The following is a 24,607-nucleotide window of genomic DNA, read 5'->3' as shown; positions in this document are numbered from 1 at the left end:
GTTTCAACTCTCCTATCCCCATCCTCTTAAAGAGAGACAAAGGCAACAAACTAACACTAGCTCCTAAGTCGCACAAGGCTTTGTCAATGGTCTCACTCCCAATCATGCAAGGTATGGCAAAACTACCTGGATATCTAAGCTTAGGAGGTGCTTTCTGGATGATTGCACTACTTTCCCTAGCCAAGGCTATTGTCTCACTATGCTCTATAGTCTTTTTCTTTGAAAAAATTTCCTTTAAAAACTTAGCATATAGAGGCATCTGAGACAAAACTTCTGCAAAGCGAATTTTAATGCAAATTTTCTTAAGTATGTTGAAAATTTTATTAAATTGAGCTTCCAGGTTGAGCTTAGCAAGTTTTAAAAGGGAAGGAGCTTTGGTCTCATCAAACATGTTCTTAGTTTCTATCACAGTTTTCTCACCTAAAAGCTTAACACTCTCTCCCTCAATGTTTTTAACCTTAGCAATAGTTTCTCCTAACTTACTATACCCAAAAGAAATAGCATTAACATGGGCTTTGGGGTTGGCTTCGGTTTGACCAGGAAAGACCCCCGGTGTTTGAAAAGAGGTGGCCACTTGTTGGGCCACTTGAGAGATTTGGGTCTCAAGCATTTTAGTGTGGGTAGAAATAGAATCTACTTTGGTATTGAGTTTGGAAAGAGAATCATTCAGAAATCCGGTTTGGTTTTTGAGCTCTTGAAGCTGTTTAGATTGATTTGTGATATAGTTCTCCATTAAAATTTCCAAATTTTATTTCTAAGCGACTCTCTGGTTGTTTGCATAGCCAGGTGGTGCTACTTGTCCATAGGAATTTTGAGGGTTTTTATAAAAGTTTTGGTTTTGCCTCATTCCTTAGTTGTATTGAGCGTAGTTCATTTGTTCAACACCATTAATAGCACTACCTAGTGGGCAATCAACACCAATATGACCAAATATTCCTCAGATTTCACAAGAAAGAGATGCAGGAGCAGTTGTGATAGCACTAACATTTAGTTTTTCAAATTTTTGGGTTAGTGCATCAACCTTAGCAGCAAGATGGTCATAGTTAGAGACTTCATACATACCTGCCTCCTTTTTGGAGGGTGAAGAATTGGTGATGGCTCTCTCATCGGTCCATTTGTAGTGATTCTGAGCCATGTCTTCAATCAAGGCGTATGTTGCTGTATAATTCTTGTTCATTAAAGCTCCACCTGCAGCTGCATCAACAAACATCTTAGTGGTATATGATACACCATTATAAAAAGTGTGGACTATGAGCCACTTCTCTAAACCATGGTGGAGACAAAGTCTAAGCATTTCCTTGAAACGCTCCCACGCATCATAAAGAGACTCCCCATCTTTTTGATTGAATCGTGTGATTTGGTCTCTTAGTTTAGCAGTTTTAGAGGGGGAAAGAATCGGGCAAGGAATGGTTGCCTCATTTGATCCCATGAAGTGATGGAACCAACTTCTAGAGAATGGAACCAAGTGATAGCTCTATCCCTTAAGGAAAAGGGAAAAAGATGAAGTCTTACGGCTTCTTGGTTCTCTTTCAAGGTTCCGCTGATTCTTAGAAAAATTGAGATATGTAGATTTGGATCCTCAGCGTGCGATCCAGAAAATTAATTTTTCTGCACCAAGTTATTTTTTCATATTACTCCACTTTAGTAAGTGTATTTTTGTGTTGTATAGCAAGTGTCACCGTGTTAGTTAAAAGTCTCACATTGCTTAGAAAAGTGGAGGTTGAGCTCTTAATAAGTGAGAAGAAGACCCATAAATCCATTGTCTCAAGGTTTTGGAGAAAAGTGTGATGTCTCTCTCACTTGTATGGTTGCTCTGGGCCCAATGTGGATGGTCCCTTGAGTTCTTATCGTGACCCAGCATTTTGAAATTGATTAGATGACACGAAAAAAATGGAAATCTCTCATTATATATTAGTCTAAAACTGATTTATTTACAATGAATTTGAATGAGTGCGTTGTTGGAGTTGTTTGTGCAATAGAATATTGATTTGGCTCTTACTAAGGTTGATTTAGTTTCTTATGTTTATGGTTGGGTTATTTCTGAGAGATTGATTATATGACTTGAACACATTTTAAGTCATAGTCGCATGACAACAACTCCAATCATTTTTTGATTAAATTTAATCTATAAACACATATCTTCAGATTTTTATGTTTCCCTTGAATGATGCAGATAAGATTTTTGCTATGCCAACAACATACCCACCACCACCACCTTATTATAGACTTTACAAATATTATTTGGAAGATTTTGAATCATCTCCAGAGCTTCCACAGCCAATTCAAGGGACTTATGATGAGATAAAACCGCAAGTGCACGGTTCTACCGAAGTAGTGAAAATAGAGTATCGTTATGACAGGGAGTTCTTCAATTTAATTTACTTTAGTTGATGATTAGAAGAGAATTAAGTTACAAAGTTGGAGTTTTCAAATGGCTGAAAAGAAATTAAAATAATAAAAAAAGAGCCTTGGGATTATTGGTCATCCTAATGACAAACCCTTCACAAACCAAAACCTTAAACCTAGAACTTTATGTTAGACCTAATTTCTAAAGCCGGTTTCCCTTTAGCCCCTCACTTTTCCTTCCAGTCCCTTGAGAGTTTTCTTCTAGTAATCAAACATATTTCACTGATTTGATTACTAGAAGAAGCTTTAAGGTTTGAAACATCCAATGTCTCAAGAATTGCAAAGACTATTTTGCTACCTTTGCAATTCTTGTCTAAATTCACTTGTTCGAATATCAAAACTCCACTTTTGTTTAATGAATTGATATTTGAGATGATGAATTAACAATTATCAAACCCTCCACTTTTGTTTCCACAGTTTGATAATTTTTAATTCATGTTAAAACGGTGAATTTAGATTGGAAACTAGGGTTAAATAAGATTGGGGTTAAAGCATGGTTTGATTAGGATTATGTCATTAGACTTATCTAACAATCCTAAGACATGAGAAATCTACTCACTCATGTTCATCGTAGACATAGAGAAGAAGAAGAAGAACATAAATAAAATAACAATTGTCACTTATTAAGAAAGTAAAAGAAAGAACTTTTATTAAGAAATACAATTGTCACTTATTGAATTCCAATAACAAAAGATGAATTGTTGTGATATAGCTAGCTACTCTATTTATAGTCTTATGTCGACTTAAAACCTAAGCAACTATTCAGTAGAATGTTCCACAAGAGATCATGAGCTTTTAGGTCAAAACAGGCATCTTGTCCATTAAGCAAAAGCAGCATAAGAAGGCGTGGGAGGTGGCAGGCCGTGCCAAGCTTCTAACTTGGGGAGAATATATTTTTGTCTTCAATCTTCGTATTTTTCACCTGAATCAGCTCCTAATCCTCTTTCTTTTGCTCCAAGACTCAATCTATCAAATATTCGTTCCTGAAATATAATAATATGCAATTGAAGTAAAATAGTTCTAAAAGGAAATAATATTTAAATCAAATAAACTTAAATCTAAATAAAACAAAATCAAATATTATATTAAAACTACTAATTATTGACTCATCAACTTACATTTGTTTTGGTGGAAATTACACTGTGAGTTTTTTTATTAACCTTATGATTTTGATTATTCTATGGCCCTTGTGATTTTTAGTGGGATTTAGGGTATCGCTTGACTGACTTATTTGAGTTTATTTGTACGGCATAAGTTTTGTGACTGATTGGAAGAACTTATGGAAGCGACTTATGACAGTTTTGTTCAAAAGGTGTTTCAATGTATTTTTATATGTTCTCCAAAATGGCTGAAGTTATGGTGCATAAGTGATTTCCTTATGCACCATGCATAAGGACACCACAACCGTCAGATTTGTTTAACACTCCAGATCTGCTGGACCCCATTAAGCATGCACGTGAAGGGAGGAGGTCATAACATCTCATTCTTCTCTCTCTAACAAACATGTTACCCTCTCCTTTCTCTCAAACTTCATCTTTCTCAATTTTTTTTCCAGAAAACCGGTTAATAAACATGAAGATTCCGGTGACGATTGAGTTTCCGGTGACGGAACCACCGCGCCGGAATCTTAAACTTAATCTTTTTACATCTTTAGAAACCTCTTCTCATCCCTGTTTCAAATCTTTCTCTGTTCTCTTAAAACGGTTTGTTGTTGTTGAGATTCGAGTTTCGGATCTACGATGCTTCACGATTTGGAAGGAGATTTGAACTGGTTTGATATCGTTTGAACGCCGATTTGTGGTTTTGGTGAGTATGTTATTGCTGTCCGATTTTGCAAAACGTAGATTCGAAATTCGGCATTGAATTGATGAACGATTTGAGTTTGTGTGTTTTGATTTGTGCTTGTGTGGATTATAACGATGATTTTTGTGGTGTTATGTGAGTTTATGATTTTCTGGAAAAATTGCTCATGAACATTGTTTGGATGTTCTTGAGAATTTTCGAATGAGTTTGATCCGTTTTTTGGTATGAGAGAGGGTTTGAATTATGTTTCTGGAAAGAGTTTTTTTAAGAAGACGAAGTTGAGAGAAGAGAGGAGACCGATCAAAGAAAACCATTAAGTACATCTAATGGTTTTGGAGTACAACTCACATAAACCATTTCCACAGCAAAATGGTTTTGGAGTCCAACTCACAGAAACCATTTCCACAGCAAAATGGTTTTGGCATTCCGGTACATTGATGATGACGGTGATGATGATGAACGACAGTGTTGATGATGAGATTTAAGATTCTGGAAACCATTTCCACAACAAAATGGTTTTGGAGTACAACTCGCAGAAACCATTTCCACAGCAAAATGGTTTTGGCATTCCGGTACAGTGATGATGACGGTGATGAGATTGAAGATTCTGGCATAATTTACAATATTCAAGAGAGCAATATTTTGAGCTAAAACAAAACCAAAAGTTATGGCTAGGTGTTAATGATCATTCAACCTTGGAAACATCGAGCTGCAATTCGTGTTATCATTATCACCATGGAATACTTCTTCATTTGTATCATATTTAATTATGATTATTTCCAATTTCTCCCAATCAATTATTTTTAAACTCTCCAACAGAAGTGGACAAGTTAAAAACAGAAACCAACATTGGACATGATTTTAGCGTCATGTTCTTCAGATTGAAAAGATTTAGGCTGCTTTTGAACAACCTTTGTAAATTTTGACAACACTTGATGGTTAGCTCCTCTAAATTGTTCATAGAGTCAAATGAGATGGGACCATTGCATAATTCTTTTAAATTTTCCATTCCCTCCAGATATAGTTCAGCTAACTTGGAGAATACATGTACACTTGGTACTTGAGAATCAATATGTTCAATGTATATGAGGTACTGTAGTTGTGAATCATATTACAAATGAAGCTCAGTTAGATCATTCATACCATGATCTATTCAAGAGAGCAATATTTACAATATTTTGAGCAATATTCTGGGGTGTAGAAAGCAATTTTGTTGGACTAGGTGTTAATGGGCTGGACTTATGCAGGACTTATGCATGGTGCATAAGTTATGGCTTATGCATGATAACCACACCCCTCCAAAATAGCTTTATAAAAATAATTTCACTATAGAAATAGCTTTAAAGATAAGCGTTTATCATGATAAGTGTCTATGCTATAGCCTATAAGCTGTAAATTAGTTGTTTATACAACGAAGACCTATGGACATGCATTGTCATTGTAAACAATATGAAAGTACGCTATTTTTCCATATTAATCCACTTCCGTAAGTGTATTTTTGTGTTTGTAGTAAGTGTGGGTTAAAAGTCCCACATTGCTTAGAATAGTGGAGGTTGATCACATAAAACCCATAAACTCATTGTCTTAAGATTTTGTTTGAAAGTGTGGTGTATCTCTTTTTTGTATGATTGCTCCGGGCTCAATGTGGATGGTCATCTGGGCTCCCCTCGTGACCCAATATTTTGAAATTGATTAGATGACACGAAAAAATGGTGGTCTCTCATTTTATGTTAGTGTGAAACTGATTTACACAGATAGTTTATGACCATTAAACTATTTTAAATTTACAATGACATTTGAATGAGTGCTTTGTTGGAGTTGTTTGTACAGAATATTGATTTGCCTCTTACTAAGGTTAATTTAGTTTCTTATGTTTATGGTTGGCTTATTTGTTAGAGATTGATTATATGACTTGAACATGTAAGTCATAGTCGCATGACAACAACTCCAATAGTTTTGCGAAAACTCCTCTTTCAAAAGTTTGTTTGGTAAGGTCATATACACATGATTTCTATCTAGTTGGTTGGTATGTTTTTCTATAAGGTTATGATTGGATGCCATATTGTTGTGTGATAAATTCCTCCCCCTTGTTTATGCTATTTTAGTCATTTAAGTTTTAACTTTCAGTGTGTGGGAGTTATAAGGGTTTGTTTGGGAGTTGGGGGTGAAGGTAGGGGCTCAAGTTGAAACAAAGGAGGAAGGAGGAAGGAGAAGGAAGGTTAGTCTCTCCAAAACAAGAGAAAACCTTATGCCTAATATTTTCATTGTTTGAGATTATTATAAAAAAGAGAGAATTGAGTTCCCCCAAATTGGGTGGTTTTAGCCCAATAGGAAAAGATAAACCTTTATGAAAGGTGAAGGACTATCCTCCTTAATCCTTTCCTTTTTCCCCAACCTTCCCCTCCCAACTCCCAAATAAGCCGTAAGAGGAGTAATTGGTGAATGATTGAATCTAGGCGGTTACCAATGTTTCTTTGTATAGGGTTGCGGGGTAGTTTTTTTGTAGGTCTGTTTATCTGTTTGTGTTTTATTGCCCGGGATCTCTTTCAAGTTTTAAAATGCACTTATAAAAATTCCTTTGTTTTTTACATAGACCAACGATGTTCTACCAAGCTTGGAAGAACAAGGGGTGCGCCAGCTCTATCCTAAGGGGCCAGATGTTGGTACATTATCTTTAGTTGTGTTAAACTATTAACTGCTCAATTTGAATTTGGATTGATAATGTTATGAAGCGACCATGTCAGTCGTTAGAAATATATTTTTCTTTGTTTTTGATAACTTGGTATCCGGCCCAAAGAGCGACTAATCCAAGGGGTCTAAACCGACCGTCCATGATGACACTAGGTCATACATACTTTTATTTCAGTTTTTATGCTATTTTAAGCTGAGTTGAGGTGATTATGCATGTGTTAGAAGCCACAAATGACATGTCTAATGCTGCAAGCGAAGAAAAGAATCTTGCTTCAATCTATGAGCATTTGTGGCTACTGGGAAAATCGGGCTACGATGGAATCTCATCGTGCTCTGATTGTGAAGGCGCGTCGGGTTGGATTTGAAGCTTAATGACCAATCGTGCTTCGATTTGGAGCATCGTACTCTGATTTGTCTTGATCTAGATTATTTTCTATAAAAGCACGGTTCTGTTCTGAAGGAGGGATTGGAAATTTTACGGAGAAAAACTTACTTTTGGAGCTGGATCACTGAGCAAAAGGTGGGAGACCATCAAAACACATAGCCGGTTATCAATTTCAAGTAATGAATTCTTCTTTATCATTAGTTATTTGTGATTTAGCCATGAGTAATTAAATCCTTTGTGATTAGGTCAAGAGATGATTCTGTACTAGCTCATGTTAATGTAACCTGAAACTCTTACGTTCTATGAATGTCATTCTAGTTTATTCAGTATATCTTGTTCTTAATGCCTTTATGATTCTGACCAAATATAATTGATTGAAGAGTTTATACGATTATTGACACTAACGTGTAACTCAGAAATAGTTATACTGTTCGATTTGACGAACAATCTAGGGATGGAACGTTGTTAGGTTGTGATTCTAAAATTAACGCACTTAAATCCTTTGATGATTATAGGTTTGCCTAAGGGATTAGGGAATTATAATTAGATAACAGGACTTAGGATCATGGGATTGACCTAAGCCATTTTGTTAATTTGTCGTTAACTGGGAAGCATTCATAAACTTAAGAAACATGTTGCTAATGAGCGATGTGCAGATGAATCGAATGACCTAGTCATCTCTCTTTATTATTTCTCAAACCAACTTTGTTTTAATCATTTTTAATCACAATTTCACTCAAAACCAATTTGCCTATGGCAAACCCCCATTTAATTATATCTTAATTTTAACGTTCTTGTTACGTAGAAATTAAAACAGTCATTGAGGAAACGAATTATTTTATTACTCGATTTAAATTAGTACACTTGCTAATTTTTTATCAAGTTTTTGGCGCCATTGCCGGGGACTGTTGATTAATTTCAACATAGCATCAACGTTTATTGTTAAGATTTCTTTCATTTAAATTTTTGTTTGAATATTAAAAAAAAAATTATTGGTTTTTTATGGTGCAGTGCTACTAAGGTATTCTTTTGCTGTGTATGCAAGGTAGAGTCTGACCTGAGGACTTGTTGCACAATCCGGAGATCGAAAATACCGCAAGGGCTAATCGAAGAGCAGTTCAGTTAGCTAGATCAGCTGAAGGTACAACCTGAGATTCTTCACTAATAGACATCCATCCCGCTGAAATTGAATTCATAATCATGGGAGAACCACCACCACAACCCCCGCCTAGACCTCTGATGGGTGACTACCGATTAACTACCTATCGTGGTCACTTGACTCACATATATCAGCCAGCGAACCCTGTTGCGTTTGATATTAAAACTTCAGTCCAACAAGGGTTGAGCAAAGACCCATTTGAAGGGAGAGAAGCCCAATGTCCTCATAAACACCTTAGCAGGTTCTATGAAACATGTCAATATTGTGTGCCACCAAATCATGTCACCGAAGACCAAAAGAAACTAAGGCTTTTTTCCTTCACTTTAATTGGAAGAGCTAAAGATTGGTTGTTGTCTTTACCTAGTGGAACTTTACACACTTGGGATGAGTTAGCGCAGAAATTTCTTGAAAGGTTTTTCCCTATGTCAAAATATTGGGAGAAAAAGCACGAAATATCAAACTTCACGCAAGAGAGAAAGTGAATCTCTTTATGACGCCTGGGAGAGGTTTAAGTTGTTGTTGAAAAGGTGTCCAACCCATGATTTTAGTGAGAAAGCTCAAATGCAAATCTTCACCGAGGGATTGAGCAATAGCCAATGAATGCTCTTAGATGCCTCAGCTAGAGGTAGTATGAGAGTAAAAGCTGACATGAAGTTCAAACCTTGATTGAAAACATGGACAAATATGAGTACCGTGCTGAAAGCGAGCGCAGAAAGAAAGGAGTGTTTGAGGTGAGTGAAAACAGTGACATCCTTGAAAACCAAGCATGTGTAAACATTTAGAAGCATTAACCAAGCATGTTCAAGGTATGAGTGTGGGTCAGGGTCAAGTCCAACAAGCAATAACCCTTAGATGTGATTTATGTGGAGAAGGCCATGTCAACAGGGAGTGTGTACCTGAAGGAGTGAGCGAGGAAGCCAACTATATGGGAAACTATCAAAAAAATAACCCTTAACCCAATACCTACAATCCGAGATGGGCACAACACCCTAACTTAAAATATTCAAATACCAACACCTTGAACCCACTTCTACCTAACCCGATACCTCAACAACAAAGGAAGTCGTCCGCTTTTGAAGAAGCTATGACTAGCTTTGTGAAGATGACTACATCCAACATGCAAGAGCTGAAAGCAAGTCAAGAAGCAGCATAAAAAAATCAGGAGGCAGCTCAAAGGAATCATGAGGCATCAATCAAAAGTCTTGATAGTCAAATTGGGCAGCTTGTTATACAAATGGCAAATCAATCCAATGGAGGATTTTCTGGTAACACTGAAGATAATCCCAAGAATGAAAGTTTTAAGGCCATCGAGTTGAGAAACAAGAAGGTGTTGAGTCCTGTTATTCCAAAAAGAAAAGAAGTGGAAGAAGTAGAGGAGGATGAGGCGTTAGTTGAAAAAGAAAGTAGTGAGGTTGAAGATAAAAATGGTGGAGTTGAAAATGAATAGGAAGAGAAAAATTCAGAGGGAGAAAAAAATAAGAAAAAGAAAAATGAGGGAGAAAATAATGAGAGGTTGATTAATGCAGATTCCATCTTGCGAAGAACAAAAAGTCAAATCTTAGCAGAAGGAGAGAAAAAACAGAAGGTGCTTTCTTATGTCAAACTACCATACCCTAACTTGTCAAAAAAGAAGGAAAAACAAGAAGGGCAGTTCAAGAAGTTTATGGAGTTATTCTCTCAGTTGCAAGTGAACATTCCATTTAGTGAGGCTCTTGATCAGATGCTTCTGTATGCAAAGTTCATGAACGACCTGCTAACTGGAAGAAGGAAGCCTAGTGGTGATGAAAACATTGCATTATCAGAAAAATTATAGTGTCATTCTCCAGAAGAAACTTCCCCCTAAGTTGAAAGATCCGGGAGCATTCACAATTCCTTGTACTATTCGGAAGGTGAGTGTTGGATGAGCATTATGTGGTTTGGGGGCTAACATTAATCTGATGCCTTTGTTCATGATGAAGAAGTTAGGATGTGGAGAACCACAGCCAACAAAAATGACTCTTACACTTGCTGATTGATAGATCTCTGGCAAGTGCACCAAATACTATCGAAGTAGTAAAAATATCGATCCCACGAGGACTGTGTTAATCTCAATTCAGCAATAAGGCAAAATATTTAGGATGCGTAAAAGTTATTTTTGGTTTGCCACTAGGCAGTAGATTTGATTGCATAAAATTAAATAACATAAAATAAAGATTTGGTTAGAAAATAATAGAGAGATGAGATCAGGTCTTTCGAATCATCGATGTTCCCCTAATTGTTATGCTGCACCTATTCTTATGAATGATCTTCTAATCCCACGATAGTTAACAAAATAGTCCTAATCAATCCCTTGAGTTACGACCCTCTTCTTAAACTACAGCCCCTAATCCCTTAGGTGGTCTAATAATCTTTGAAGGTTTAAAGCACGTTAACCTAATATCACTAATAAACGATTATCCATTCCTAGACTAACCATGTTTATTAGAACAATTCAATTTGGTCTAAGTCGAAAGCTATGGTCAGTAGTCATTCGTTCTCACAAAATCATGTTTATATTTGATCAGGATATAAAAAGCATTAAGAACAATTGAATTGAATAAAGACTAGAATATCATTCACAATAAATAGAGTTTCACAACATAATATCTCAATTAGGGTTACAAAGAATCATCTCAGACCTAATCTCTAAGAGATTTAGCTACTCATAATTGAGTTTACAAATAGCATAATCAATGAAAGAATTAAAACATACATAAACTGGTAAAGAATGGAGGAAATCGCCCCGTTCTTCAGTCTCCAGGTCTGCAAATCGCACTTTCTCTTTCCAGAATTCGTAACCCTTGTTTTTGGAATAGACTTCAGCATAAATAGGCACAGAAAATCGCCCAAATCGTGTCACGTTTTAAGTGAATCGTGACACGTTTTTACCTTCTGGAGCAAGAAACTGAATTAGGGTTTCACCAAATCGTGTCACGTTTTACCAATCGTGACACGTTTTCATAATGTCGAACCAAACCTTTCTGAAGCTCTTAAATCGTGTCACGTTTCTGATAAATCATGACACGTTTTCTTTCTTTGTATTTTCTTCAGTTTTTCTGCTCTTTTGCTGCATAAGTCTCCTTGTGAACTCCATTTTTGTGCTAAAATACATATAAAATTACGTAATGACAAGATGTCATCACAACCCCAAACTTAAACCATTCCTTGTCCTCAAGGAATTTACTTGCAAAGCTGACAATTGACAGTGAAATAACAATTACCTATTCAAGCAGTAGTACCCAAAAGTTCAACACCTTACTAGCTAATGATGAGCTAGTTTGACTTGTATGCATCCACCAATTCACAACTCCACGCAAATATTTGAAATAGGGTTCTACCAGTCGACATGCAGATCTACATATTACCATACGCTTGAAAAGTTTCTAAACATCAATCAAAGTCAATATCATTACACACTTTTGAGGTCTTTAGGGTTATAACGGGGCTTAGGTGAAAGGTGGGACATATTTGGATAAGTAGGCTACACAAAATTAGAGTTAGGCATTCCTACGTAAGTTAAAGAATAAATTCAATCCTACGATCATTCACCTTGTGGAATAACAATCAATGCAAAGGTACTAGAGAATAATTATAACTTTTAGGGACAATCGAGTTTGAAGTTACTCGCATGTTTCAAAGTTTGGTCCCTTTTTCATCATTCATTTCATATTTTTTTTTTCATACATCAATTTTTGAATGTATTTTTGCATTTTGCATGACAATTCTTTTTCTTTTTGTTCTCTTATTCTCTAGTACCCCCACCCCAAACTTAATTGGTTGCAAATTCCAATAGCAACCCCAAACTTAATTTTAAGCAACATTCTACAATGCCTAACTCAGAAAAACAATAAGGGACAAGTCCTAAAAGTCTCTAAGTTTGTAATGTAGTTTGTCACCGAACAAAAAGTTCTAATCCTACCGGCTCAAAGTGGCTAAGAAAAGGATAAAGTTTAACAATTTTAATCAGGGTAGGCTTCAAAAGGCTCACAGGACCAAGCACTTTTGCCTCAGTGTGTAATTAACAAAGACCAATCAATAATAGAGAAACAATGCAAGTTCTAGAAATGTAGTTGCATGGAAAACTAAGCTAAATATAAGTAAATTGAAAAACAAAATATGGCAATGAACCTTATGGCTGAGATTTCTGGGAGTATGTGACTACCTAGCAACGCCGTACACTTCGCCTTTGAAAACCAAGTCACTCCTCCTTTTGAACTTTTGGAATACCACTTGAACAACTATTTGTTATCAAACTGTAAAAAGTCAACTAAACAAACAAATTCATCAATAATAAACAAGTGCAGGAATAATTACATAAACGGGGAGTAAAACCGAGTTAAACTTAATTAAAAGCAATTAAAATTGTTCGAACATAAAATTAAAGTTACATAACCAAAGTGCTGAAACAAAAATAGAAAAATAAAAATAGGTGGGCCATCAGTAGCCCACTCAATCCTGCATCTGGTCCTCCGGAATCCAAGTGTTGGGGTCCTCCTCTGCATAGGTATCCTCCCCAAAGTGCTGCCTAGACTGAGCTCCACCAGCAGCAAAGTCAGCTCGGATCTCCTGCTCTCTATCCTGAGCTCGACCTCTGGTGACATCAAAGTAGTGGTCCATAGCCTCCTCGGACCCATCAAAGCGCTCGAAAGACCCAGTCATCTTCCTCCTGTTGAGGCAGACCGCCTCAGTGAACTCCTGACCAAACCTCGGACGGTTCCAATACTCCTGATCTGACACCTCATTCATCCAGTTGGCATGGCCGAACATGTAGTCCAGCATCATAGGATGAATAGGTGCATAGGCACCCTGCTGGCTGCTCCCCTCTCCAGCAAAAGTCTGACTCTGAGGTGGTGGCTGTGGCTGTTGCGGTGGTGGCGGCTGTGGCTGTCCTGCTGCTGCTGCCTCGGCACCCATGATAGTCTGCATGCGGTCATGATAATCCTTGACAAAGCCATCCATGTAAGTGTCGGTGATGGGCTTCATCATTGCTGCACTCAAATCATTAGCAAACAAATCGCACTCCTCCTCCTCACAAAGCCAATTGATAAGGCTCAAATGAGGGAGTGCCTTCTTGGTACCTGAAGCAAACATATAGATATTGTCGGCAATTAACTCACCAACATTGATGGGTGCACCATCAAGAATAGCAGACAGCGTCAACAAGCGGGGCAGCGGAATCTCTGAAGTACAAGAGGTGCCCTCAATAGTTTGCACCACAAAAGATGCCCACGCCTTTGCATGGGGCTTGAAGTCAGCCCTCAACAGCATATGTGACCCTCCATGCCACTTAGCACCTTCAACACAAATCTGCATTAGCAACTCCTCCCACCTTTCATCATCCCAATTCTTGCACTCCTCCATCCTCCTCTTCACATCACAAATCTCCGGTGGCACAATCTCCAGCAACTGATTAATTCTTTCCGGGCTATAGTCTATCTCCTTCCCCCTCACATAGGACACATACTTCCTCCCCATATACCTAGCATTGGAATAGAATTCTATCCCAATAGTTTTGTTGGCCTGCTCGAAAATCATACTAACAAGGGACTCCCACCCTCTCTCAGTGATCACTTGATGGAATTCAGGGTTGGAGATGAGTTTGGTGAAATCAAAACCTCTCTCCAGGATCACCCTATAGCCTCGGATGTCCTTGAAACGGTCACGGGCAGCAGTATTATAAAACCGGTGGTTGATGGACGGTGGGGGTGCGGTGTTAGGGCTAGGTTTGACAGGTTGTTTGCGTTTGGGTGCTATTTTGGCCTTTTTGGCTGGTTGGGATGTGGCTTGTGACTTGCCTTTGTTGCGGGTCTCGACCATGGTTAGGGTTAGGATTTGGAGAAAAAAAAACTGGATATTAGGGTTAGGGTTAAGATGGAGATAATGGGTTTGGTTGTTTGTTGGTGATGATGAAGGTGTATGGTAATGGTTTGGTGATTAGAAGATGAAAAGATGAATATTTTTGGTAGAAAAGGGTTAGAAAATCGTAGGTTAGGGTTCTGGGAAAATTTTGGCAGAGTTTGGCTACTTTTGGAAGTGAATGGAATGAAAATCGTGTTGGATATATTTATAGGCTGGGAAAATCGTGCCACGTTTGGCCAAAAACGTGTCACGATTTTGTTTTGTAACGGTTAAATTTTTGAAACTGCTAAAATCGTGTCACGTTTGGGCTAAACATGTCACGATTGTTCATTTTTGAAAATTTTCTTGCCCAGAAATCGTGTCACGTTTTGGCCAACGTGTCACGATTTCCAATTGTCGAATTGCACCAGTTTGAGACTTGGAAAAATATTTAGGTGCCAAAATTCGTGTCACGATTTCAGTATCGTGACACGTTTCTGGAAATGTCGAATGGCACTTTTTTTTTTACTTAGAAAAATTTCTGAGAGGAGCTTCAGAGGGGGGGGGGGGGGGCAAATCGTGTCACGTTTGGCCCAAAACGTGTCACGATTTGCACAGTATTGGAAAACAAAAAATTTTCTTCCTCTGTTCGTTTCAGCAAAAATCTTTTTGTATTTTTGAATATTTGAAAGCAATAAAAAGGAAATAAGAAATACTACCTGAAATCTAAATGTGGGTTGCCTCCCACCAAGCGCTTTCTTTTACGTCATTGAGCTTGACGCTTCAACCACTGTTAGGGTGGCAAATATGTCAGAAAGAACACATCATCCTTCTTCTTCCTCTTGTTTGGTAGGAATTCCATGAATTTGTAGCAAAGAAGTAGATGCTCCCATGCGCTCACAGTTAAACCTTTGGAATTTAAGCTCTCCCACCTTAGAGAAGGACAAGCAACCATCTGCACACAAGTGATTTCCTTAACCCCTGTTTGTTCAGACTTCGAGAAAATGTCAACACTCCTCACTTTTGGATTTTCTTCCACCACAACCTTGTGACACTCAATCTCCATCTGAACTAGCTTCCTCTGAGACTCATGTGCTTTCTTAACAAGATCACCACACTGAACATCAAACTTTTCAAATAAAACTTGATTTGACACCAAGAAATCATCTAAAATATTCTGAAGTTGAGTATTGTAATCGATGTTGATCACCTCTTTCTTTCCTTCACCATCACTACCTGGTTGATTCGCCTCATAAAGACCACAACTCGAGATTTTGTTGTCCAAAATTTTGATCTTAAAAGATAGCATATATTTTTCATACTGCAACTTAGCAATCTCTTCTGTGTCATAGAGGAGTACCCTGTCTATCATAGCTGCAAAACTTGGATAAACTTTTTAGTAGCACGGTACAATGAGAAGAAAAAGAAGAGCATAAATCTTTTTTTTTATAAATATATATATACAAAAATATAAATGACAGAAATCCTAAATAAAAAACAAAATTGCCAAATTGAAATGACTCAACAGTCCCCGGCAACGGCGCCAAAAACTTGATAGATCTCTGGCAAGTGCACCAAATACTATCGAAGTAGTAAAAATATCGATCCCACGAGGACTGTGTTAATCTCAATTCAGCAATAAGGTAAAATATTTAGGATGCGTAAAAGTTATTTTTGGTTTGCCACTAGGCAGTAGATTTGATTGCATAAAATTAAATAACATAAAATAAAGATTTGGTTAGAAAATAATAGAGAGATGAGATCAGGTCTTTCGAATCATCGATGTTCCCCTAATTGTTATGCTGCACCTATTCTTATGAATGATCTTCTAATCCCACGATAGTTAACAAAATAGTCCTAATCAATCCCTTGAGTTAGGACCCTCTTCTTAAACTACAGCCCCTAATCCCTTAGGCGGTCTAATAATCTTTGAAGGTTTAAAGCACGTTAACCTAATATCACTAATAAACGATTATCCATTCCTAGACTAACCATGTTTATTAGAACAATTCAATTTGGTCTAAGTCGAAAGCTATGGTCAGTAGTCATTCGTTCTCACAAAATCATGTTTATATTTGATCAGGATATAAAAAGCATTAAGAACAATTGAATTGAATAAAGACTAGAATATCATTCACAATAAATAGAGTTTCACAACATAATATCTCAATTAGGGTTACAAAGAATCATCTCAGACCTAATCTCTAAGAGATTTAGCTACTCATAATTGAGTTTACAAATAGCATAATCAATGAAAGAATTAAAACATACATAAACTGGTAAAGAATGGAGGAAATCGCCCCGTTCTTCAGTCTCTAGGTCTGCAAATCGCACTTTCTCTTTCCAGAATTCGTAACCCTTGTTTTTGGAATAGACTTCAGCATAAATAGGCACAGAAAATCGCCCAAATCGTGTCACGTTTTAAGTGAATCGTGACACGTTTTTACCTTCTGGAGCAAGAAACTGAATTAGGGTTTCACCAAATCGTGTCACGTTTTACCAATCGTGACACGTTTTCATAATGTCGAACCAAACCTTTCTGAAGCTCTTAAATCGTGTCACGTTTCTGATAAATCGTGACACGTTTTCTTTCTTTGTATTTTCTTCAGTTTTTCTGCTCTTTTGCTGCATAAGTCTCCTTGTGAACTCCATTTTTGTGCTAAAATACATATAAAATTACGTAATGACAAGATGTCATCACTGATCGTTATGTTTCCTACCCTTATGGAGTTTTAAAAGATGTATTGGTGAAAGTAAATGACTTATTGTTTCCTGCTAACTTTGTTATCTTAGACATGGAGGAAGATGATGAGACACCCTTGTTATTGGAAAGACTTTTCTTAGCAACAGGGAGAGCTTTGATAGATGTGGAGATGAGGGAGTTTATGCTCAGGTTTCAGAATGAACAGGTTGTCTTTAATATTTTTGAAGCTATGAAGCATAGGAATAAGAACCCTCAGTGTTATAGGGTCGATGAGGTTGATGGTTTAGTTGAAGAGACCAATCTAGAAGAAACTGCTGCACACTTGGAAAAAGTGATGATCAGCTCCATTGAATGTAGTGATAAAGACATGAATGATGAGGTTGATGAATATCTTCAACAATTAAAGGCGTCAAGGGTTGAATCTGCAAACATAAAATTTGAGGTTTTGGAAGCAAAGGTTGTTGAAAAACCAATGGCACCAAAATTAAAAGAACTCACATCTCATTTGAAGTATGTGTTTTTAAGTGAAGATGCCACCAAACCAGCAATCATCAATAGCTCCCTATCCACTCTTGAAGAGGAAAAACTGATGAGGGTCTTGAAAGATAACAAAGAGGCTCTTGGGTGGAACATATCAGATTTGAAGGGAATCAGTCCAGCCTATTGTATGCATAAAATTCATTTGGAGGCTGCATACAAACCGGTGGTCCAACCCCAAAGGCGCCTTAACCCCAAAATGAAAGAGGTTATCAAGAAAGAGGTTCCTAGGTTATTGGACGCAGGAATGATTTATCCAATTTTAGATAGTGCATGGGTGTGTCTTGTACATGTGGTACCTAAGAAAGGGGGGATAACCGTAGTAGCAAATGAAAAGAATGAGTTAATCCCTACTCGGACGGTGACTGACTGGAGGATGTGCATCGACTACAAGAGGTTAAATCAGGCCACTAGGAAGGACCGATTTCCTTTTCCTTTCATGGATCAGATGTTGGAGAGGCTAGTTAGACAAGCTTTTTATTGTTTCTTGGATGGGTACTCGGGGTACAACCAAATTACGGTGTTGATGAGTCAATAACTAGTCATTAATTAGTGTCTTTTATTTAATATTTAAGTTTATTTTAATTAGATTTAATATGTTTTTATTTCCTTCTAGAACTATTTTACTTCAATTGCAAGTTATTATATTTCAGGAACAAATATTCAAAAGATTTAGTCTTGGAGCAAAAGAAAGGAGAATCGGAGCTGATTCGTGCCAAAAATATGAAGATCTCATACAAAAATATCTTGTGCAAGGATTCATGCCAAAAATATGAAGATCTCATACAAAAATATCTTGTGTAAAGAATTTGAAGATCTTGTGCAAAAATATAACAAAGTGGCGCGCCCCTTTTACCCTTTTGTTGATTTTGCTTCTTGGACAAAGCTGCCAATTTTAGTATTTCTGACCTAGAGCCCATGGTTTCTTATGCAACACTTTAGTGATTTAATTCTTGGGGCTCAAGTCAATGTTAGACTATAAATAGAGCAGTCATCTAGTTTGTAAAACCATCTTTTGTTCTTGGAATAAAAGTTCACCTTTATTTTATTGTTATTTACTTTTATGTTCTTCTTCTTCTTCTTCTTCTCTTCTATGTCTACAATGAACATGAGTGAGTAGACTCTTCTTCTCTTGGGATTGTTGGATAAGTCTAATGACGTAATCCTAATCAAACCAAACCATAAACCCTAATATTATATAAATCTACTTTGTAATCTAATTTCACCATTTTTATAATGAATTAACAAATACCAAACTCATAAATCGAATGCGGAGGGTTAGTATTTGTTAATTCATCATCTCAAATATCAATTCATAAAGAGAACGTGGAGCTTTGATATTGGAACAAGTGAAATTAGACAAGGATTGGAAAACACAAGAATAGTCTAGCAAACCTTGAGACACATAAAGTTTCGTTCTTCAAGGATTCTAATAGCAATCAACCATGAGAATAGGTGTGGTTTATAGAGGAACACACTCAATGACTTCGAGATAAGCTTTGATACGCTTAAGAGAAACTTGTCTTTAGAAAGTAGGTCCAATATAATGTTTAGGTTTAAGGTTTGTTTGTGATGGGTTTTTCATCAAGACGAACCAATAATCCCAAGGCGCTTTTATTTTATTATTGTTATTTTCTTTTAATTAAACAAAAATACAACTTTCTACCTTTCAAACTTTAAATCTAATCATTGTTAAAAGTTAATTGAATTTATAACTCCATGTCGGAACGATACTCTTTTTACTACTTCGGTAGAACCGTGCACTTGCGGTTTTACTCATCAGGTGTCTCCGGATGATCAGGAGAAGACAACTTTCACATGCCCCTTCAGCGTGTTTGCATATCGAAGAATGCCTTTTGGATTGTGCAATGCACCAGCCACTTTCCTATGGTGCATGCTCGCCATCTTCTCAGACTTTCTAGAAAAGAACATAGAGGTTTATGGATGCTTTTTCAGTTTTCGGTAAGTCTTTTGATCATTGTTTATATCACTTAGATGTTGTTCTCAAGAGATGCATTGAAACTAACCTTGTTTTGAAGGAAAAATGTCACTTTTTGGTGACCGAAGGTATAGTTTTGGGGCATAAAATCTCTAGCAAGAGCATCCAAGTTGATCAAGCTAAAATTGAGGTTATAGAAAAACTTCCACCACCCATCAATGTGAAGGGAGTAAGGAGCTTTTTGGGGCACGCCGGTATTTATAGGCGATTTATAAAAGACTTTTTGAAAATTGCAAAGCCCCTCTGTAACCTCCTGGTTAAAGAAAATGATTTTGTTTTTTATGCTGAATGTTTAGAATCGTTTTCCATAATCAAGAAAAAGTTGGTCACTGCGCCGGTAATCATTGCACCAAATTGGGACATCCCATTTGAACTTATGTGTGATGCAAGCAATTAATCGGTTGGAGCAGTGCTTGGCCAGTGACATGAGAAATTTTTCCATGCCATCTATTATGCGAGCAAGGTTTTAAATGAAAACCAAGTCAATTATTCAACTACTGAAAAATAGTTGCTTGCTAAAATATTTGCTTTGGAAAAAATTTTCTCTTATCTTATTGGGTCCAAAGTTATTATTTTTACAGATCATTCAACACTAAAATTTTTGCTTACTAAGGGGAACTCTAAACCCTGGTTGCTGAGATGGATTCTTTTATTGAAAGAGTTTGTGTAACACCCATACTAAATTTATCTAGAATATTTAGCATGTGCGTTAAACTTAGTATTGGATACATTAAAATTACAATAAATAAAAATTTCTCCAAATAAATTATAGAATTACTTGTCTTATACATCTGAAAGAGTATCAATGACGTTTACAAAATACATGCAATGACAAGTAAACATAATTTTCCAGCTTCTTCTGCTACTTCATCACGAAATGTTCAGCTTGCGCACCACCTGAGAATCTGAAATAAAATAAAAGGGATTGGGGTGAGACAGGATGTCTCAGTGAGTTCCACCTATCCTAGGTTGTAGGCAATCACAGGGAACCTAGGATCGCCATCTGTCTCTAAACTTAACCCATTCCGGGTTTATACTGTTTTATCATGCATAACTGAGCGATCGGGGGATAACTAGGATCGCTATCTGAATTACTAATATAATTCTAATACTAATGACAAAATCATAAACATAATCATAATGTCTGTCATATTATGTTAGAAATGTTAGCGTTGAACAAACAATATTATCTGAGTTGATTTTACGGAATAAACCTAGGTGGAGTAACCCCGGAATTTATTCCACTCTGACCGGTATTAATTTCCAACTGGCGGGAACCCAACTGACGGGGATACCGGACTCCTCTGATTATTGTGGGGTCATCCTCACGGATAGTGCCCGTTCCAACTGGCGGGAACCTTTCGTATCCAACTGGCGGGATAGCGAAAGCCACATTTTAAACATGTTTTAATATTGTAACTTGAACTAATTTTCTGATAACTGAGTTAATCCTCAACTCCACTACTGACGGGGAGATAGAGAGAAATAACTTATCTTAACTGATTTTCTTATAATAACAACATCCTGAAACTGATAATAAAGACGTAGTGATTTCGTCTTGATTCTGAAATTAATTCTGATACTAACCTATTTAGGTTCTAGGCATATCGTTGTCATATGCCATTCCTAAAAGGTTATGAAATTTTCCCCATATCCTGATAAATTAAATCCGACTAATTAAGCCGAACTTTCATACTTAGAATTCTTTACTTTCCAATGATTGGAAATCTACCCATGAATAATTTGTTTCAATGACTATTTTACTCTAAATATTCCTTTACACAAATAAATATACACTATGGTAGTGTATGGTTAGAGGATATGCATAATACAATTTCGGCTACATATTCGGCAATAATGAGAATTGGAGTCTTAGCCAAGCTAAACCATTATATTACCTTAAAAGTGTAATTTATATTAGCCAAGAGTCGAAATAAAGTAATAAAATCAAACAATTCTCACTTTACGTAACGTTAGCCGAAATTGCATATTTATTCATTCTCACGTAAAACTTATCATAATATTTTTCCTCTAACTTCTACATTACCATAATCATATTTATCAACATAAAAGTTATTTTAGAGTACTCTAGCAAGGGTATAAATCTTAATCATATTGTCACTAAATTATGTACTAATGTACTAAATCATATTCTATTATTCTAAAGGCATAATTTAACTACCCAAAGGGAAGTTTTCTAACTAAAGGAACTCACCGTGAATCATTCTTGCAAATTGCAAGCAGCTTATTCCAAAATCTGCAGCTCTGCTATCTCCAAAACTCTATAATCACTTTCCCAAAATAGCTTATGCCTTAGCTTATAGGTCTTGCCCCTTCTGAAACAATTCAAACCACTCGTGACATAGCCTTACTTCATCAACCAGCTTACACAAAAATTTTATTTCCGTCCCTGCACCAGAAGTTCGCCGTTTGGCTATTTAAGCACTTCTAAAACAGCTTAATTATCATTTAAGCACTTTTAACATTACTAAAACAGCTTATCATTTTTCCATTACTCATATGTCAATTAAACATATTTCTCATAAGCTGTTCTTCAGAAAATAATACTTGAAACAACTTAACTTTCAACTTAAGCTATTCTTCAACGGCTTAATTAGCAACTTATAACTTCTATAAAATTAATTTCGACCCAACCTTTAACACAGAAGTTCCAACATGTATAATCAGCCCTATGAACCACTTATACAGCAGTTTGAATTCACCACTTAGTCATTTAAGGCATTTTACTCAAAACAGCTTAACTGACAGCTTATGACCTCTAAACAATTCAATTTCAATTCAAATTTTCCAGAATTAAAGCATACATGTATACACAGCTCCTATCCCATTTCTACAGCAGTACTAACATGTTAACTTCAAAAATCAGTTATGGAAATTATTGGAACAACTTATGGCTTTTAGCTTCTAGCTTTCTACCCTTTTCATTCCAAACAACAACAACAACAACAAATGCTACTAACAGCCCTTACCTCAATCTTGACACTTCTTCTTGCTTCCAACTTTGAGTTTCTACTTCAAACTTGAACCTAGTATCCAAAAATACCCTCATGAACTTCATTTCTTGAATTTCACATTCCAAACTTGCAAAAGAAACTTACCTCATGATTCTAAAGGATGGAGAGTTGCTGTTATGGCTGATTAGAGGGAGACAAATTAATTCTTGAAGCTTGTTTCTAGCTTATCTCACTCTAGAGATCTCACTTGAAGCATGTGCAACTTGATTCCATGAAGAATTGTTGAAAAAATGGAGGTTAGGGTGGCTCATGATGAGGACCGATTTTGGCAAGGGAAGGAGAAGGATGAATTTCTCTAGAATGGTTTGGAAAAATGAAGAAAGTGGTAGAAAAATGGTCCCATTTTTTTTTTAAAAAAATCTTGTGTCCTAAATGACCAAAATCCCCTTCAAGGAAAAAGACACTTCTACCCTCTATTAATTCATAACCATATAATTCTTCAAGTTCATTGGAATAATGTGTGAGATATTTACCGATTAACGTCGCATTTCTCAATAAATAATTAACCCTTCAGAAATTATTTTTGTTCCGACATATTCATCTGATACGACAATTTATTTAAAAAAATCAGCGGGATATTACAGTTTGACTTGGAAATACAAGATAAGAAGGGAGTAGAGAATGTGGTGGCTGACCACCTCTCCAGGTTGGAAAACGATGAGGCTACGAAGAAGGAAAAGGCCATTGAGGCTGAATTTCCTGATGAACAACTGTTTGTGGTAGCTAAAAGACCATGGTTTGCAAACATGGCAAATTTCAAAGCAGGGAACTTGATTCCCGAGGAATTCACCTACCAGCAAAAGAAGAAATTATTCAAGGAGGCTGATTTTTACGTGTGGGATGACCCATATTTGTTTAGAACTAACACTGACGGTTTGTTGCGTAGATGTGTTGTAGGTTATGAAGTGAAAAGCATCATATGGCACTTCCATAGCTCAGCTTATGGAGGCCACCACAGCGGTGAAAAGACCGCAGCTAAAGTGTTACAAAGTGGCTTCTGGTGGCCAACCTTGTTTAAGGATTGTCAAGAGTTTGTCAAATATTGCGACAACTGTCAAAGGACAGGTAACATATCTAAGAGGAATGAGATGCCCCTAAATGGAATTTTCGAGGTGGAACCTTTTGACGGTTGGGACATCGATTTCATGGATCCATTCCCATCCTTTTACTCTAACCTTTATATCCTTGTCTATGTGGACTATATGACCAAATGGATGGACACAATTGCTTGCATAGCAAATGATGCCCATATTGTTGTTAATTTTTTAAAGAAAAATATGTTTCCTAGGTTTGGAACCCCTAGGGTCTTGATCAATGATGGGGGAAGCACTTTTGCAATAAGTACTTGGAAAGTGTGCTTGCAAAATATAATGTTAAACATAAAGTTGCTACTCCCTATCATCCTCAGACCAATGGGCAGGTGGAAGTGTCTAATAGACAACTGAAACAAATCCTAGAGAAAACAGTAGCATCATCTAGGAAAGATTGGTCTAAGAAACTTGATGATGCACTGTGGGCTTAAATAACTGCTTTTAAAACTCATATTAGTTTTTTGTCATATCAGTTAGTTTATGGGAAAGCTTGTCATTTACCAGTTGAGTTGGAACACAAATCCTATTGGGTGATTAAATTTTTAAATTTTGATCATACACTAGCTGGTAAGAAAAGACTCCTTAAACTAGATGAATTGGAAGAAATGAGGTTGTAGGCGTATGAAAATGCGCTAATTTATAAAGAAAGAACAAAAAAACTATCATGACCGCAACCTTGTCCATAGAGAGTTTTATGTTGGGCAACCAGTATTATTGTTCAATTCTCGGTTGAAGTTGTTTCCAGGTAAATTGAAGTCCAAGTGGTCTGGACCATTCATAGTGAAGGATGTGTCACAACACGGAGCTGTTGAGGTGATGACACCTGATGGTGAGAGAAGTTTTAAGGTGAATGGGAAAAGGTTAAAGCCCTATCACGGAGGTGACTTGCCCAAGAAAAGGGTAGGTCTGGTACTTACAGACTTTTAGGAGGTCACCTGAAG

The 24,607-nt window shown here is 36.7% G+C and overlaps 1 long non-coding RNA gene, 1 other non-coding gene and 1 pseudogene across 4 annotated transcripts; 2 read left to right on the top strand and 1 right to left on the bottom strand.

Annotated features, from left to right (window-relative positions):
* The first annotated feature begins 1,265 nt into the window (after positions 1-1,265).
* LOC146907359 (small nucleolar RNA R71) lies at positions 1,266-1,372 on the top strand. The gene has a single exon (XR_015020833.1). It is a non-coding gene; the product is annotated as a small nucleolar RNA R71 (small nucleolar RNA).
* An 815-nt stretch (positions 1,373-2,187) lies between these two features.
* Positions 2,188-24,607, top strand: part of LOC146907357 (mediator of RNA polymerase II transcription subunit 7b-like) — a 45,655-nt pseudogene continuing 23,235 nt past the window's right edge.
* On the bottom strand, positions 20,277-23,138 carry LOC146907358 (uncharacterized). Of its 3 annotated transcripts, none has more exons than XR_015019108.1 (4): positions 22,660-23,138; positions 22,531-22,587; positions 21,756-21,950; positions 20,277-20,445 (listed from the first exon to the last, which is right to left on the bottom strand). It is a non-coding gene; the product is annotated as an uncharacterized LOC146907358 (long non-coding RNA). The 3 variants fall into 3 exon arrangements; XR_015019109.1 differs by having other exon boundaries at positions 21,756-21,876; positions 22,660-23,137; XR_015019107.1 differs by having other exon boundaries at positions 22,531-23,135.

The sequence above is a fragment of the Medicago sativa genome, chromosome 7 (genome assembly GCF_051527215.1).
Source record: "Medicago sativa cultivar Bolivia chromosome 7, Bolivia_mono, whole genome shotgun sequence".
Taxonomy (NCBI): domain Eukaryota; kingdom Viridiplantae; phylum Streptophyta; class Magnoliopsida; order Fabales; family Fabaceae; genus Medicago; species Medicago sativa.
The sequence above is the reverse complement of the archived record's forward strand: the minus strand, read 5'-3'. Positions and strand labels throughout refer to the sequence as shown.